Consider the following 16,526-nt stretch of genomic DNA (forward strand, 5'->3'; position numbering starts at 1 on the left):
CTAACTGACAAAGCCCAGCGGGTAATGACAATTTATAGCAATTAATAAATATGACATAAGCTGACAGGCTATGTCAGTTCTGACATTTTTCATTGTAATGAACATTGTAAAAACTGACAGGCGTGGTTAGCAGAAACAAACTGTACCATTAGTGAGCCGTAGGTCAAGCCAGGTCACTCGATAATTGAATATGTCAAAGGTCATTTAAGGTAGAACTCAAATGGTATTGACATGTGTGGTTTACAAAACAACAGGACCAAAGGCTGAATGGTTAAGAGTCATAACATGCTGGACTTTACAAACAACAGTAAACAACTTTCACTCAAGATTTATCCTCAACAAAACTTACACAGATTTTTGTGTTATTTCTTTAATCATTAATTACTTTTAGACATTCAATATGACTTGAACAACACAGTTTATACTTTCCATGTAATTTTTCTGAATGTTTCTGCACTTTCCAGGGCACGGGCAGTGATCAAATATACAGTAAAAATTTCTAAGGATTTTAATAAAAATTTAATGGAGCACATACCATTAAAATACCCTTAACCTTTCAAATCAGCATGATATTAACAGGGTAAAAACCCCATGAAAATATATTAATAACTATTTTTTAGTAGGAGATTAAAACTGTCCAATACTTTGAAGGAATGGTTTAGATTTATAGAAATTAAAACAGGTTGCTTTGAGTTTTTAATTACCCAATGTAATGCTGATACATGGCATGTATTTATAGAAAATCTTCATCCACATATTAGTAACTGATTATTTATATGTGTAATTTGTCTAGGTGGAAAAATATTCATATCAAATTAATACGCATTTACAAAGGCTGCTAAAAGTCTTAGAACCACTGTAATTCATCATGGTAGAAAACAGGCAGTAAAGTTTAGAGCTAAAATGATCTGAAGAACGTTAAGTATTTTAATACATGTATAAAAATAAACCTAGAAGTATCTGAATAAAAAAAGAACTGTTGGTGGACAGCAACGCTCCACTATTCAAGAGTCTTGTCAATTGAATGAATATAGAAGTCAAAAAAGGGGCATAATTTTGTAAAAATGTAAAACAGGGTTATGGAACACATACAATGCATATCAGCCCAAGTGGACAAGAGTCTGGAAAGCTGACGCCGATGCGGAACTTGGGCAAGTCCAACAGCTCTACCAATTCTTTGAATAGTCAAGTTAAAAACTTCAGCTTCAATTTTAAACTTAAAGTAAATTCACAATTCGCAAACATTAAATGAAAAGAGTAAGTCAAAACTTCCTGACTTAACGTAGGTAAGAAATAGTTAAACATCAACATAATTTTAGTTCATATAGCAACACAACGCCTTGATGATGCAAGACCCCTCTCACGGTATTGTTTTAGATATGGTCAGATACAACTATTTCAAGTTTGAATCAAATCCATTCAGTAATAACAGAGACAGAGTGAATGTGCATCAAAACTTTAACTTAAAATTCTAAGTAAAAAGGGGAATAATTAATGAAAAATTGATGCCAGAGTTATACACCTTGCATCATGTGGTGTGGGTGATGATGTTGAACAACTATTTTAAGTTTGAATCAAATCCATTTAGTAATAACAGAGACAGAGTGAAAGTGCATCAAAATTTTAACCTGAAATTCTAAGTAAAAAGGGGAATAATTCATGAAAAATTGTGCCAGAGTTAGGCCTAAAAAAAATATGTCTGTTTCCTGTAACCCGACCGACCGTAAGTTTTTACCGCCAACCGCAATTTTTTTATGGGTCGAAATTCAAGATTCTGATATCTTTATTGATTATAGGGATAATTTAGTTGTACGCGCATAGTAATGAGCCTTCCTGGTTCCGTCGACATGAAACAACATGGCGAAAAGCCTGTTTGCCGGTAGACTCAAGGTTCTGGGTTTTCACCTGCGAAAATCGAGAAGTTTTCTTTGATGCATATCGAGTTCAAAAGTTCTGCCCCTTGTCAATCAAAATCTCGGTGAATTTCAATACTGTTCGCTGCCACAAGTGGAAGTATGGCAGTAGGCGTAGCGTCATATACTAATTAGCTACTGACAGATGTCAGTCACGCCACGCGCCAACTGACACGTGGTCATCTCGCAGTTTGTATTTAGTTCAATAATGTCCTACAAAATGAAAGGTGTTTATTGATCAATGTGTAAACGTTAATTGATAAACAATTCGTAGAAGAGCAGCCTATTATCATGTTTGTACCACTTGTTCAGGGGTCACGCTGCCGGTTGCACTTGAGCCATTTGCGACAAAAGATTCAAAACTATGAACTTTGCCTGTTACACAATGTTTACTGAACAAAAGGAATCAGTGTAGAAAAAAACTTGTATGAACAACATCTGTTATTGAAAGGTGGGAGCAAATTTTCAACAATTTCATTTGATTAGCAGGTCTCGACCTTAGCGGTGGACCGTTGGACCGACGCAACCAAAATATCGGCAGGTCCACTATCAAAAGTTGGGTAGACCGACGGTCAACCAATTTTCAGTCACGGAGTGCAAATAAAATAAAACCCTTAAAAGTGAAAAAAAGGTGGGGGGGAGGGGGGGAAATCGTACCCATATCGGCGAATTCACAAAATGGAAGTTGATTTTGCCTTAGTATGGCATTCTACAGTTATAAGCATTGGCGAGTTAAAGTCAGGATAGGCGAGCGGTTTTTACGTGGTAACTTTACCAAATTGAGTAACAAGAGTGCCAGAATGTCACAATATACGCCCGTCACAGTAAATTTCTTTACTCTAGCACCTGTATTTGCAAATGGAATTTTAATTTTGTGGTTGTTTAGTAATCATTGTAAGTCATTTGTTTTTCTAAGTCCACAAAAAAAACTCCTTACCAGGTAGATATACCTTAAAATACAACTAAAATTTGAAAGTAACATCTATGTTGTACCACAGAAAAGTGGTCTTGTTTTTTCCCTACGGTCAATTATAAACAAGTTACAATATAAGTTATTTATAGTAACAACTAAGGGAAGATAATCTTGAAAAAAAAAAAAAAAAAAAAAAAAAAAAAGAGTGCCAGAATGTCACAATATACACCCGTCACAGCAAATTTCTTTACTCTAGCTGCTGTATTTCAAATGAATTTTAATTTTGTGGTTGTTTAGTAATCATTGTAAGTCTTTTGTTTTCCTAAGTCCACAAAAAAAATTCCTTACCAGGTAGAGAGACCTTAAAATACACCTAAAATTTGAAAGTAACATCTATGCTGTACCACAGAAAAGTGGTCTTGGTTTTTCCCTATGGTCAATTATAAAAAAGTTACAATATAAGTTATTTATAGTAACAACTAAGGGAAGTTAACCTTAAAAAAAAAAAAAAAAAAAAATGGAAGTCCACACAAAAATCTTCACCAGGTAGAGATTGGTCAAAATACACCTCAAAATTGGATGTAGCATGCATGTTGTACTACAGAAAAGTGGTCTTGATTTTTCCCTACGACTAGTAATGAAGAAGTTACAATATAAGCTATTTATAGTAACAACAAAGGGAAGTAATTCTAAAGAAAGGAACTGTGCATGACACTTCCTCTCATGATGGTGTATATTTGTGCCAAGTTACATCAAAATCCCTCCATGCATGAAGAAGAAATGCTTCGGACAAAGTCATTCTTGTATCTGACCTTTGGCCTCTAAGTGTGACCTTGACCTTTGACCTAGGGACCTGGTTCTTGCGCATGACACTCCGCCTCTTGGTGATGAACATTTGTGCAAAGTTATATCAAAATCCCTCTATGCATGAAGAAGAAATGCTCCGGACAAAGTTTTCATTCTTGTATCCTTTGACCTCTAAGTGTGACCTTGACCTTAGACCTAGGGACCTGGCTCTTGCGCATGACACTCCGACTCGTGGTGGTGAACATTTGTGCCAAGTTATATCAAAATCCCTCCATGCATGAAGAAGATATGCTCCGTACAAAGTTTTCTTTCTTGTATCCTTTGACCTCTAAGTGTGACCTTGACCTTAGACCTAGGGACCTGGTTCTTGCGCATGACACTCTGTCTCATGATGGTGAACAACTGTGCCAAGTTTCATCAAAATCCCTTCATGCATGTAGAAGATATGCTCCGGACAAAGTCTGTGGGCGTTCCCATAATACGTCCCGTTTTTTCAAACGGGCGTATAAAAATTGTAAGTCCACACAAAAATCTTTACCAGGTAGAGATTGGTCAAAATACACCTCATAATTGAATGTAGCATGCATGTTGTACTACAGAAAAGTGGTCTCGATTTTTCCCTACGACTGGTAATGTTTGTTTGTTTGTTTGTTTGTTTTGGGTTTAACGCCGTTTTTCAACAGTATTTCAGTCATGTAACGGCGGGCAGTTAACCTAACCATGTTCCTGGATTCTGTACCAGTACAAACCTATTCTCCGCAAGTAACTGCCAACTTCCCCACATGAATTATCAGAGGTGGAGGACTAATGATTTCAGACACAATGTCGTTTATCAAATAGTCACGGAGAACATACGCCCCGCCCGAGGATCGAACTCGCGACCCCGAGGTCCGTAGACCAACGCTCTTACCTACTGAGCTAAGCGGACGACTGGTAATGAAAAAGTTACAATATAAGCTATTTATAGTAACAACAAAGGGAAGTAATTCTAAAGAAGGGAACTGCGCATAACACTTCGTCTCATGATGGTGTATAATTGTGCCAAGTTACATCAAAATCCCTCCATGCATGAAGAAGAAATGCTTCGGACAAAGTCATTCTTGTATCTGACCTTTGGCCTCTAAGTGCGACCTTGACCTTTGACCTAGGGACCTGGTTCTTGCGCATGACACTCCGCCTCGTGGTGGTGAACATTTGTGCCAAGTTATATCAAAATCCCTCTATGCATAAAGAAGAAATGCTCCGGACAAGGTTTTCATTCTTGTATCCTTTGACCTCTAAGTGTGACCTTGACCTTAGACCTAGGGACCTGTTTCTTGCGCATGACACTCCGCCTCCTGGTGGTGAACATTTGTGCCAAGTTATATCAAAATCCCTCCATGCATGAAGAAGATATGCTCCGGACAAAGTTTTCTTTCTTGTATCCTTTGACCTCTAAGTGTGACCTTGACCTTAGACCTAGGGACCTGGTTCTTGCGCATGACACTCCATCTCATGATGATGAACAATTGTGCTAACTTTCATCAAAATCCCTCTATGCATGAAGAAGATATGCTCCGGACAGTCATTCTTGAATTTGACCTTTGACCTCTAAGTGTGACCTTGACCTTAGACCTAGGGACCTGGTTTTTGCACAAGACACTCCGTCTCATGATGGTGAACAACTGTGCCAAGTTTCATCAAAATCCCTTGATGCATGTAGAAGATATGCTCCGGACAAAGTATGTGGACGCCGCCCGTCGCCAGGGGCGTTCCCATAATACGTCCGTTTTTCAAACGGGCGTATAATTACATCAGGCAAAATTACCTGGATTGACTGGAATTTACCCCCGAATCGTAAAAATATCAAAACGTCATGCTGGTAATTTTCCATTCCACAAGCACGTGCGCCCTATCGTAATACTTAATTTACATCGCAGTTACTTTTGACACAAAAAAACGCGCCTAGTGTATTCATTTTTTTAATACAGTCGCTTCAGATTTTCAACACCACTTTAGAACTAATACAGTTTGAATTCTGTAACAATTTTAATAAGATATCGACAGGAATGTAGGCAAAATTCTTTAAAAACGATCAAATTTTCATATAATGTTTTGTAAAATTTCAAACAGCGCGATCTTGAATATTTATTTCCTTTTTAAAGTAAATAAACAGTACAAACTATGGTAATAAAATTCAGACTTTTGACCAGAAAGTACAAAAAACACAAAATAATGAAAAAGCGGCAGCAATTTAAATACATGGAGTAAAACGATTTTTTTGGCAAACAAATTTCTGTTAGCACGGCAGAATAGGTTACGTGACCTCATGAACGTAAATAGAAATGTGGTTTTAAAATGAAGCAGTATGATGTCGTTGCGATTTTTAATAAGTTTTAAATGATTCTTCGTACATATATTTTTTGACACAACACTTTGTAGATATTCTTCTCAAACAATAATGTAAATATCTTGAGGGCAAATAGGTCATCATCGTTCACGGTCTGACACATTTACATGTCAGTTTATTCGGGATATTGCACATTCGCTTTTAAAAAATTAAAGAAAAAACTTTTTTACTGATTTCTTCTCAACAATTAAAGGAATCGAGAAAGTAATGTGTCACATGGCGCGAAAACATGACGTAATGCAATGACAATCTCGGGGAAACTATACAGCTTTGATCTCCACCGCAGATGCCACAATAACCGACACACTTCTTTTAGCTCTTTGAGGGGGTGTTAACTGATGATGAAAACGAGGCCAATTACTTAGTTTATTATCAGAATGATTACCGATAATTGTTGATGTTTTTTTCACTTTCAACACTGGTCAGGAGAATGATGATTGTGTCCATATTTTGGGACACTTTTCAAAATAATTATTTTCTGGGATAACAGATTGCTACAGTCTTCCATTTTTAATTATTTTAGAAAAAAGTCCTGTTTCTTTGAGTCATATGAAGTTATGAGGTCTACAGCATCACAATTTATGAGATAGAATTGGAGGTCCACTAAAGTCTGAGCAGGTCTACTAGATTTTAGCAGTTGGTGAACCTGCTGGCAACTGCTGAAAAAAGTTAAGGTCGAGGCCTCATTAGGCAGTTAATTGGCGATAATAAGGTTACTAAACACTGAAATGTTCTGACACTTACTAAAAAAAAAAAAAAAAAAAAAAAAAAAAAAAAAAAAAAAAAAAAAAAAATTCCTACCTACCGACCCCCATTTTTTTGAGCATGTTACAGGAAACAAACATATTTTTTTTTTAGGCCTTATGCATCTTGTGTCATATGATGTGGGTGATGATGCTGAATAACTACTTTAAGTTTGAATCAAATCCATTCAGTAATAACAGAGGTAGAGTGAAAGTGCACCAAAACTTTAACCAGAAATTCTAAGTAAAAAGGGGGAATAATTCATGAAAAATGGTGCCAGAGTTATGCACCTTGTGTCATATGATGTGGGTAATGATGTTGAACAACTATTTTAAGTTTGAATCAAATCAATTGAGTAATAACCGAGATAGAGTGAAAGTGCATCAAAACTTTAACCTGAAAATCTAAGTGAAAAAGGGGGATAATTCATGAAATATTCGTGCAAGAGTTATGGTACTTATGTCAGATGATGTGGATGATGATGAGGAATAAGTATTTCAAGTTTGAATCAAATCCATCAAGTAATTACAGAGATAAGTTGAAAAAAGAGAAAGTGCACCAAAACTTTAACCAAGGTGGGGACGCGGAAAGACGCCGACGCCGACTCTGGGACGAGTAGGATAGCTCTCCTTATACTTCGTATAGTCAAGCTAAAAATGTTGGGTCTTCAACCAGGAATCACTATCTCAGCATCCCTATCATGAAGGCACTGATATTGGTTTGCATAAAATAAAATATGATTCTGAGAACTAAACAAATAAAATTGCATGTTATTATGCATTAATTCATTTTTCTGATGACACAATTATCATGTCATTATCATAACGGCACACTTTGGATATTTTTACAGGAGACAACATTGACAAAGGGAAAGATGTTGAGTCTTCAACCAGCGGAATCACTACCTCAACACCATTATCATGAAGGCACTGGTATTGGTTTGCATAAAATATGGTTCTGAGAACTCTGTTTCCACAACTAATGTCAAGTAAAAGCATTATTTTTTTGTTCCTGTAATAATCACTCATACAGGGTGAAACTTTCAAAATTGCACTCAAAATCTTTCCCAGTAATTTCATTTGATCAAGATTTAGATAAGAAAAAAGTGAAAACGTCAATTTCAGTTGTCATTATTTGATAGATATGCAGAAATCTACAGGAGTTGTACATTTATGTTACATTTGTCCCAAGAGTGCCCTCCCTTCTAAAGTACTCAATTGAGTGCCCCACCCACTCTGATGCTAATCTTTCTGAAAGTTTCATTTCTTTAGGTTTTTTTTCTCTTTATTCTGTTATAGCCAAATGGAACAGACTGGGCGTTTTTTCTTTTTAAACAAGAGAAATATTGTGCATTTTTGTTGTTGCTGTGATAGGTAAATAAAGCAGCCATCTCACAGATTTAATACAAAATAAATCTTCAAAATAAATTCAAACCTGAAATTGCCACCATTGGCATAACTGACCCAAAGTTTTATGGTATAATAAAATAAATAAAAATAGTAAAATAAAAACAGTAAAGTAAAATATGTTTTGTAAATAACAATAATATGATTTTAAGTTTGAATGCCAGTATGTATTTTAATTAAATATAATAATATTATGTTTTTTTAATTGATATGTTTATTTTCAGATGTGATGTTGTTCTTAAAGTTTTAAAGTCATCTAGAAATTATTAATATTTTTTCACTTCAGGCATTATTTGAAAAGTAACAGTTTTGACAGGAAAACATCAAGTACCTATGACACATAAGAATTAAGCTTTCTGACAGCTAGATTATCAATTTTTCAGCTTGGAATTACTATCTTTTGTTTGTTTAAAAGTCTTTTTAATAATTTAAGTGATCAGGCAAAAAGCCGTAAGACAATTTTTGTATCCAGCTTTCTAAGGTAATTTTAGAATCGAAACAGTAAACAAACATTTTGTGGAACATTTATGATATAAGAACTATTTCTTGTGGTACATTTAAATATTCGATGTTATAAACTGAAAATACTGTGGGACTCCCTACAGGACCATAGTTAATGGAAGTGTCTAGGGGTATGGATCCGTACCTCTAGAATTTGATTCTATGGGTACGGATCTGTACCTCTAGACAATCCTGTTAGGGGTTTTCTAAGGGTACAAACCTCCTTTTTCTGGAGATTCAGGGTTATTTACATCTTAAATTTTGTTGAAAATGAATTAACAAATTAATACTTAACCAGTATTCACATAAAACTTGGATTTAAATGGTTAACAGATATCAGCATTCATCCGTTTGTTTAACTTTTCTTACAAAACCTAAATAGCCGAGGAACTCAAAATGAATACACTGTTCAGTGCCAATTAGTTTATTGTAAAATAAATTGTTTATAACAGACAAATGAGTGAATCTACCCCTTGAATGAATTATATTTGAAAATCAACAGAAAAAATAAATTTGGTATAATAATATGTACCTATTTATTTTGTTATTTAACAACATATTATACATGTAATGATAATCGGCATGGAACTGACTGTTTCATAATTAATTAACCGACATTAAGTAATAGAAACTGTTTGTGAAAGCAGGCTACAAAATGTGTGGAAAACATAAATACCCCAAGGGTAATTATCAATGAAAATAGTGTTTTTTTTTTCACAACATAATTTAACATTATTTTGTTTAATCTTTTTATCTTTTTTTCTGCCAGTTCGAATCCTTATGATTTATTTGGTGTTCCTCGGTTATTTACGTTTCGAAAGAAAATGTAACAAATCGGATAGACGTTGGTATCTGTAAAAATTCAGATCCAAGTTTAACCTTTAGCCTGCTGGCGGCGAGTTATTCTGCCTTTGCGACCAGTGCAGACCAAGATTAGCCTGCACGGTCTGCACTGTTCGCTATTCAGTCGATAAATTTTCAGTGAACACCCCTTCAAATACTAAATGGTACTGCCCAAACTGAATGATGGACCAGTCCATTTTAGGAATTTAGCAGGCTAAAGGTTAAGGTGAATACTGATGAAGTCTTATTTATTATTTCATTTTCAACAAAATTCAAAATGTAAATGACCATTAACCTCTAGCAAAAAACGGAGGTCCGTACCCCCAGAAAACCCCCAACAGGCTTGACTAGAGGTACGGATCCGTACCCCTAGACACTTCCAAAGTTAATTCTCCCAGAAACAACTGATACCACTAAGCTCTAGCACAAGTCCAAGCTTCACATCATGCTTTAGGTTTAGGATTGACACTAATTCTTTTATAAATTTTAACAAATTCAAGAATCTTAATTCTGGAGAAAATGGTCAAAACGGGCTGGCTATAGGCCTTGTTCTAGATTTAATAATGAAACTTTTTCCACACACAAAAGGAAAAATACTCTATTGAGTTGACACTGTTTGGCTTATTAAAGGACCATTACTCTGTAGATACTGGTACTAACTGGCTGCTTATTAATCCCAGCCTAGAGTTTATAGAGATACATAACTATTTTATCAAGCCACCGAAGAGGTGGAAAACATAATTACTCCTGTTTTTTCAAAAGCAATGTAAAAATATCATTAAATGTCAATAACTCGAAAGAAAAATTATCGAACCAGAATGCCATTATATACACAACAATATTTTATATCTATCATTGCTATAAACTTTAATAAAGATTAGCCAGTGGTTTGGGAGATGAAGTCCAAACTTTTATACCTACCTGTGAAAGTAATGCGGTGTCAACATGTACAACTCCACCTGCTTCTGAGGATTCCTTATGAGTTCCCTTAACCTCTGACCAGGAATTGTCGGAATATAGCCTGTATAAGCCTTCTAGTACTAAACTGTGTAAAGGGCTGTAACTCTGCAATAACCAGCAGAACATGAAGAGACAGGAACAACTTGGTGTAATACAACTAATCCATACAAAGTTTCATTGAAATCTTGCAACCAGTTTTGGAGAAGTTCAAGCAAAAATCTTGAAGACTATAAAACTCAAGTGTAATAACTCAGTGAAAATATATTCATTGTAACCAAAAAAACCTAAATAAGACGTGCAACCAGACTTAGTACTCATAATTCTTAAGAAATAAAAAAAATCTGTGGAAATTCTTTGGCAGTATAGAATACATCCGATCAAAATACTATCAGACTTGATTTAACTGAGGCTGGTGATGAGAGTTAACCCAATAACTGCACAGAACAATTAGTCTGGACAATTTTATGAATAAAACAACAGTGCCAGAATGTCACAATATACACCCGTCACAGCAAATTTCTTTACACTTGTACCTGTATTTGCAAATGGAATTTTAATTTTGTGGTTGTTTAGTAATAATTGTAATTCTTTTGTTTTTCTAAGTCCACAAAAAAACTCCTTACCAGGTAGAGATACCTTAAAATACACCTAAAATTTGAAAGTAACATCTATGTTGTACCACAGAAAAGTGGTCTTGGTTTTTCCCTACGGTCAATTATAAAAAAGTTACAATATAAGTTATTTATAGTAACAACTAAGGGAAGTTAATCTTTAAGAAAAAAAAAATACAAAAAACAAACAAGAGGGTCATGATGACCCTGGATCGCTCACCCGAGTAATATGAGCTACATGTTTCAAATGTCAAACTGATGATTTTTTAAAAATTTTTGGAAGATTTTCCGATGTACAATCAAGTAACCCCTGGGGCGGGGCTAATTTTACCCCGGGGTCATGATTTGAACAAATTTGCAGAAGTCTACTAGGCAATGTTACATATCAAATATCTAAGATCTAGGCCTTCTGGTTTATTTTTAGCAAATTTATGAAGATTTCCCTATGTACAATCAAGTAACCCCATGGGGCGGGGTCAATTTGACCCTGGGGGTCATGATTTGAACAACTTTGGTAGAAGTCTACAAGGCAATGCTACATGTCAAATATCAAAGATCTAGGCCTTCTGGTTTATTTTTAGCAAATTTATGAAGATTTCCCCATGTACAATCAAGTAACCCCATGGGGCGGGGTCAATTTGACCCCGGGGATCATGATTTGAACAAATTTTGTAGAAGTCTACTAGGCAATGCTACATGTCAAATATCTAAGATCTAGGCCTTCTGGTTTATTTTAAGAAATTTTTTGAAGATTTTCCTATGTAAAATCAAGTGACCCCTGGGGCAGGGTCAATTTTGACCCAGGGGGTTATGATTTGAACAACTTTAGTAGAGGTCCACTAGGCAATGCTACATGTCAAATATCTAAGCTTCTGGTTTTTGAGAAGAAGATTTTTTAAGATTTTCCTATGTAAAATCATATGACCCCTCGGGCGGGGTCAATTTTGACCCCGGGGTCATGATTTGAACAAACTTGGTAGAGGTCCACTAGGCAACGCTTCACACCAAATATGATGAAGCTCTAGGGCTTCTGGTTTTTGAGAAGAAGAGTTTTAAATTTTTCTTTTCAGTTGCCATGGCAACCAGATTTCAGCATGGAATTCAATTCTTTGAACAATTTTTGTAGAGCTTCACCCAAGGAACATTCCTGTGAAGTTTGGATGAAATTAGCCTAGCAGTTTATGAGGAGATGTCGTTTGAAGTAAAAGTTTACGGATGGAAGACGGACGCCGGACGGTGAGTGATCACAATAGCTCACCCTGAGCCTTTGGCTCAGGTGAGCTAAAAAGTCCACACAAAAATCCTTACCAGGTAGAGATAGGTCAAAATACACCTCAAAATTGGATGTACTACAGAAAAGTGGTCTCGATTTTTCCCTACGACTAGTAATGAAAAAGTTACCATATAAGCTATTTACAGTAATAACAAAGGGAAGTAATTCTAAAGAAGGGACCTGCTCATGACACTCCGTCTCATGATGGTGTACATTTGTGCCAAGTTACATCAAAATCTCTCCATGCATGAAGAAGAAATGCTCCGGACAAAGTCATTCTTGTATCTGACCTTTGGTCTCTAAGTGTGACCTTGACCTTAGACCTAGGGTCCTGGTTCTTGCGCAAGACACTCCGTCTCGTGGTGGTGAACATTTGTGCCAAGTTTTTTTCAAAATCCCTCCATGCATGAAGAAGAAATGCTCCGGACAGTCATTCTTGAATTTGATCTTTGACCTCCAAGTGTGACCTTGACCTTAGATCTGGTTCTTGCGCATGACACTCTGTCTCATGATGGTGAACAATTGTGCCAAGTTTAACCAAAGTCCCTCTATGCATGAAGAAGATATGCTCTGGACAAAGTCTGTGGACGCGGGCCGCCTGCCCAACCGTCTGCCAGGGGCACTGGCCCATAATACGTCCTGTTTTCCAATGGGCATTTTAAAAGACATTAAAGGTGCCATGACTGGGCAACAAATAAACCAAGCCAGATTTACCAATGATATAAGTACAAAAGTACAATTACTGTTTGATCTACAGGACTTCTGACATATAATGGCTTCATTGTGCAAGATTCATACCAACAAAATCTCAATGGGTAGTAGTAGATAATTCTAAATCTTTGAAACATAAGAATGTCAATTTATGGCCAAAACTCTACAGCAAAATCAAAGTCCTTAAATTTTTTTAGAACTTTATTAAATTTTGTCTAACCCATCCGCTTAGCTCAATAGGGAGAACATAGATCTAAGGATCGCAGGGTCACGAGTTCGATCCTTGGGCGGGCCATATGTTCTGTGTGACAATCTGATAATAGACATTGTGTCTAAAATCATTCATCCTCCACCTCTGATTCATGTGGGTAATTTGGTTTGTAATGGTACAGAATCCAGGAACACTGGTTAGGGTAACTGCCTGCCGTTACATAACTGAAATACTGCTGAAAAATGGCGTTAAACCCAAAACGAACAAACAAATTTTGACTAGAAAAAGTTGCTTTTATGCGACGGTATCTTAAAGGTTTTATAACAATCAATGGACAAATAAAGCCAAAACTTAAAAATTTGAAATTTTCTGGTGTTCAAAATGGTCGAATTCCCTACTTAAAAAGTTTCTTCCCTGATAAATTAAAAATAACTGAAATATTCTGAAACTTTATAGAAAATGTGGCTGCCACAGCTTTTGTAATGAACATAAAATATATCTATTTCTGGTTAAAATCTACTTTCAAAATAATTACTAAATTTGAATATTTATAAAGATACTGGAAAATAGTATTGTTTCTGATTACCTCGATTTACTGCTTTAACTGTATAATTGAGCTGTGCCATGAGAAAACCAACATAGTGGGTTTTCGACCAGCAAGGATCCAGACCAGCCTATGCATCCGCGCAGTCTGGTCAGGATCCATGCTGTTTGCTTTTAAAGCCTACTGCAATTAGAGAAACCGTTAGCGAACAGCATGGATCCTGACCAGACTGTGCAGATTCGCAGGCTGGTCTGGATCCATGCTGGTCGCAAACCCACAATGTTGATTTCCTCATGGCGCAGCTCAATTATGTTCTTGTGTAAGATTGAAAGTAGTAGTTATCTAATTAATTATCTAAATCAACAGCTGCTTTATCTGTTTTTAACAAACTTTAAATCCTTATGGAACTTAACAAATCCTCAAATTTGTTTATAATGATGCACTATCTATAATCTTAAACCATTCTTGTATAAAAAGAGAAATCAAGAAAACACTTTCTTATGGAAAAGGTGGATCAAACATAATAGGGAATGAATATCAATCACTTTTGTTCAGTTTTGTTGAATCTGGTTGGGGGTTATCAAGATGAAGCACACTGTCATGGACAATTTAAATATGGAAGTCCATTTGATAGACGTATCAAAAATTATTGTGTAAGCCCATGAGCAGGAATGACTATAAACATTCATACTGAAAAGAGAACAACCAACTGCTAACTCTACTGTAAAATAGCTTTAAATGTTTGAAAATTGAAAAATAGCTCATAAACTTAAGTGTTAGCCTGGATAAACAGATAGAAAGCAAACCGAAAACATTTATGTATCTAGACCAAAGGAAAGACAATATTACTCAAATGTAACACAACGAATCAAACAATTACTGCATACTTCTTTCAGTATAGTTATATAAAATCTGCCATTCATTGTTGAAATGAAAATCAAAGACAAACAAGAGCTGTCACTACTGGTGACAAATGCCCCTGAAGCCTGCCCAAGAATGCTACAATTGCATGCGCAAAAAATCACACATCATTTTGTGACCTTGACCTTGACTTAAGAGGCCCAGGTCATAAGCGTGACACACTTTCTCAATATGGTTAACATTTGTGTCAAATTATTTTCAAATCCCTTGATAAATGGCAGAGTTATGGACCAGACAAGAAACATCTTTGACTTCTAGGTGTGACCTTGACCTTGGAGCTAGCGGTCTGGGTCTTGTGCGTGACACCTCATCTCATTATAAGGAACATTTATGCCAAGTCATTTCAAAATCCCTTCACCAATGGCAGAGTAATGGACCGGATAAGAAACTGACCATGTTAACCATTACCCTCTAAGAGTGACCTTGACCTTAGAGCAAGGGGTCTGGATCTTGTGCAAGACACATCGTCTCATTATGAGAAACATTTATGCCTTTGACTTCTAAGTGTGACCTTGACCTTGGAGCTAGGGGTTGGGTCTCACGCAAGCCATGTTGTCTCATTATGGTAAACATTTATGCCGAGTATTTTCAAAATCCCTTTATGGATGGCAGAGTTATGGACCGGACACTAAACAGACCATGTTAACCTTTGACGTCTAAGTGTGACCTTGACCTTGGAGCTAGGGGTCTGGGTCTTGTGCATGACATGTCGTCTCATTATGGTGAACATTTACGCAAAGTTATTTCAAAATCCCTTTATGGATGGAAGAGTTACAGCCAAGACAAGAATTTACCGGACACACACACACACGGACAGTGCGATTTTAATATACCCACCTTTGGAGGCATTAAAAAGGACAACAAGAGCTGTCTAATGACAGCACGCTCTACTATTTGAAGCCTAATACTACCTTACATACAAAAGCCATAGCAAAATTTTCTATAAGGAAGAGAAATTGACAGCATTTTGCGTAGTAGTTACTGAGAAACTGGCTTGCATGCAAAACTCTTGTTACGCAGACGTGTATGCGGATGCGAACAAAAGTGCTACTATATGAATACAGTCAAGCTAAAAATAATCTTGTGCAGCCTTGAAATGTAGCTTATTATATACTAAGCTGATGTATTTGTACATTTCATAAACAGAGAGGACAAAATTTGCTGAATGTCTCTAACATGAAGTCATTATGTTAAATACAATGAATGTTGTTCAATAAATATGTAGAGTAATGCCGTAACTTCGATTCTAGCCAATAAAGACATCTTAAATTTGTATCATTTTGAAACGCTATGACTCTGCTACATAGGTACTAAATCTGAAATTGTTACCATGCAGTATGTTTGCTATGATCTTGTTTAAGTAAGGTGTATCAGTGACATTAACATAACATCAACTTCGTTTACAAATTTTTTCTTGATCATATTAATATAACTTTTTTGAATCCTTTGAAAATATACTGTAAAACTTCTGTCATTTAAAATTCAGTGTATCATATGAAGAATAGGAATATTCATTTTCAACAAGATAACGTAAAACATAATAGAAATATTGTCCTACCCATGATTTTCTAAGTCCAAAAGGGGTTATAATTCTTGCAAAAAGCAATGTAGAGTTACGGTTCTTGCTGTGCAGAGTCAACTTTTAATGGCGAATAACAGCTCCAAGTTTTATAGCAATAGCTTTGACAGTTAAGGAAAAAAGTTGACCTAACTGCAAAAGCTAACCAAGAAATTCAATATTTTCTAAGTCCAAAATGGGCTATAATTCTTGCAAAAAGG

Source organism: Mercenaria mercenaria, chromosome 14, assembly GCF_021730395.1.
Source record: "Mercenaria mercenaria strain notata chromosome 14, MADL_Memer_1, whole genome shotgun sequence".
NCBI lineage: Eukaryota > Metazoa > Mollusca > Bivalvia > Venerida > Veneridae > Mercenaria > Mercenaria mercenaria.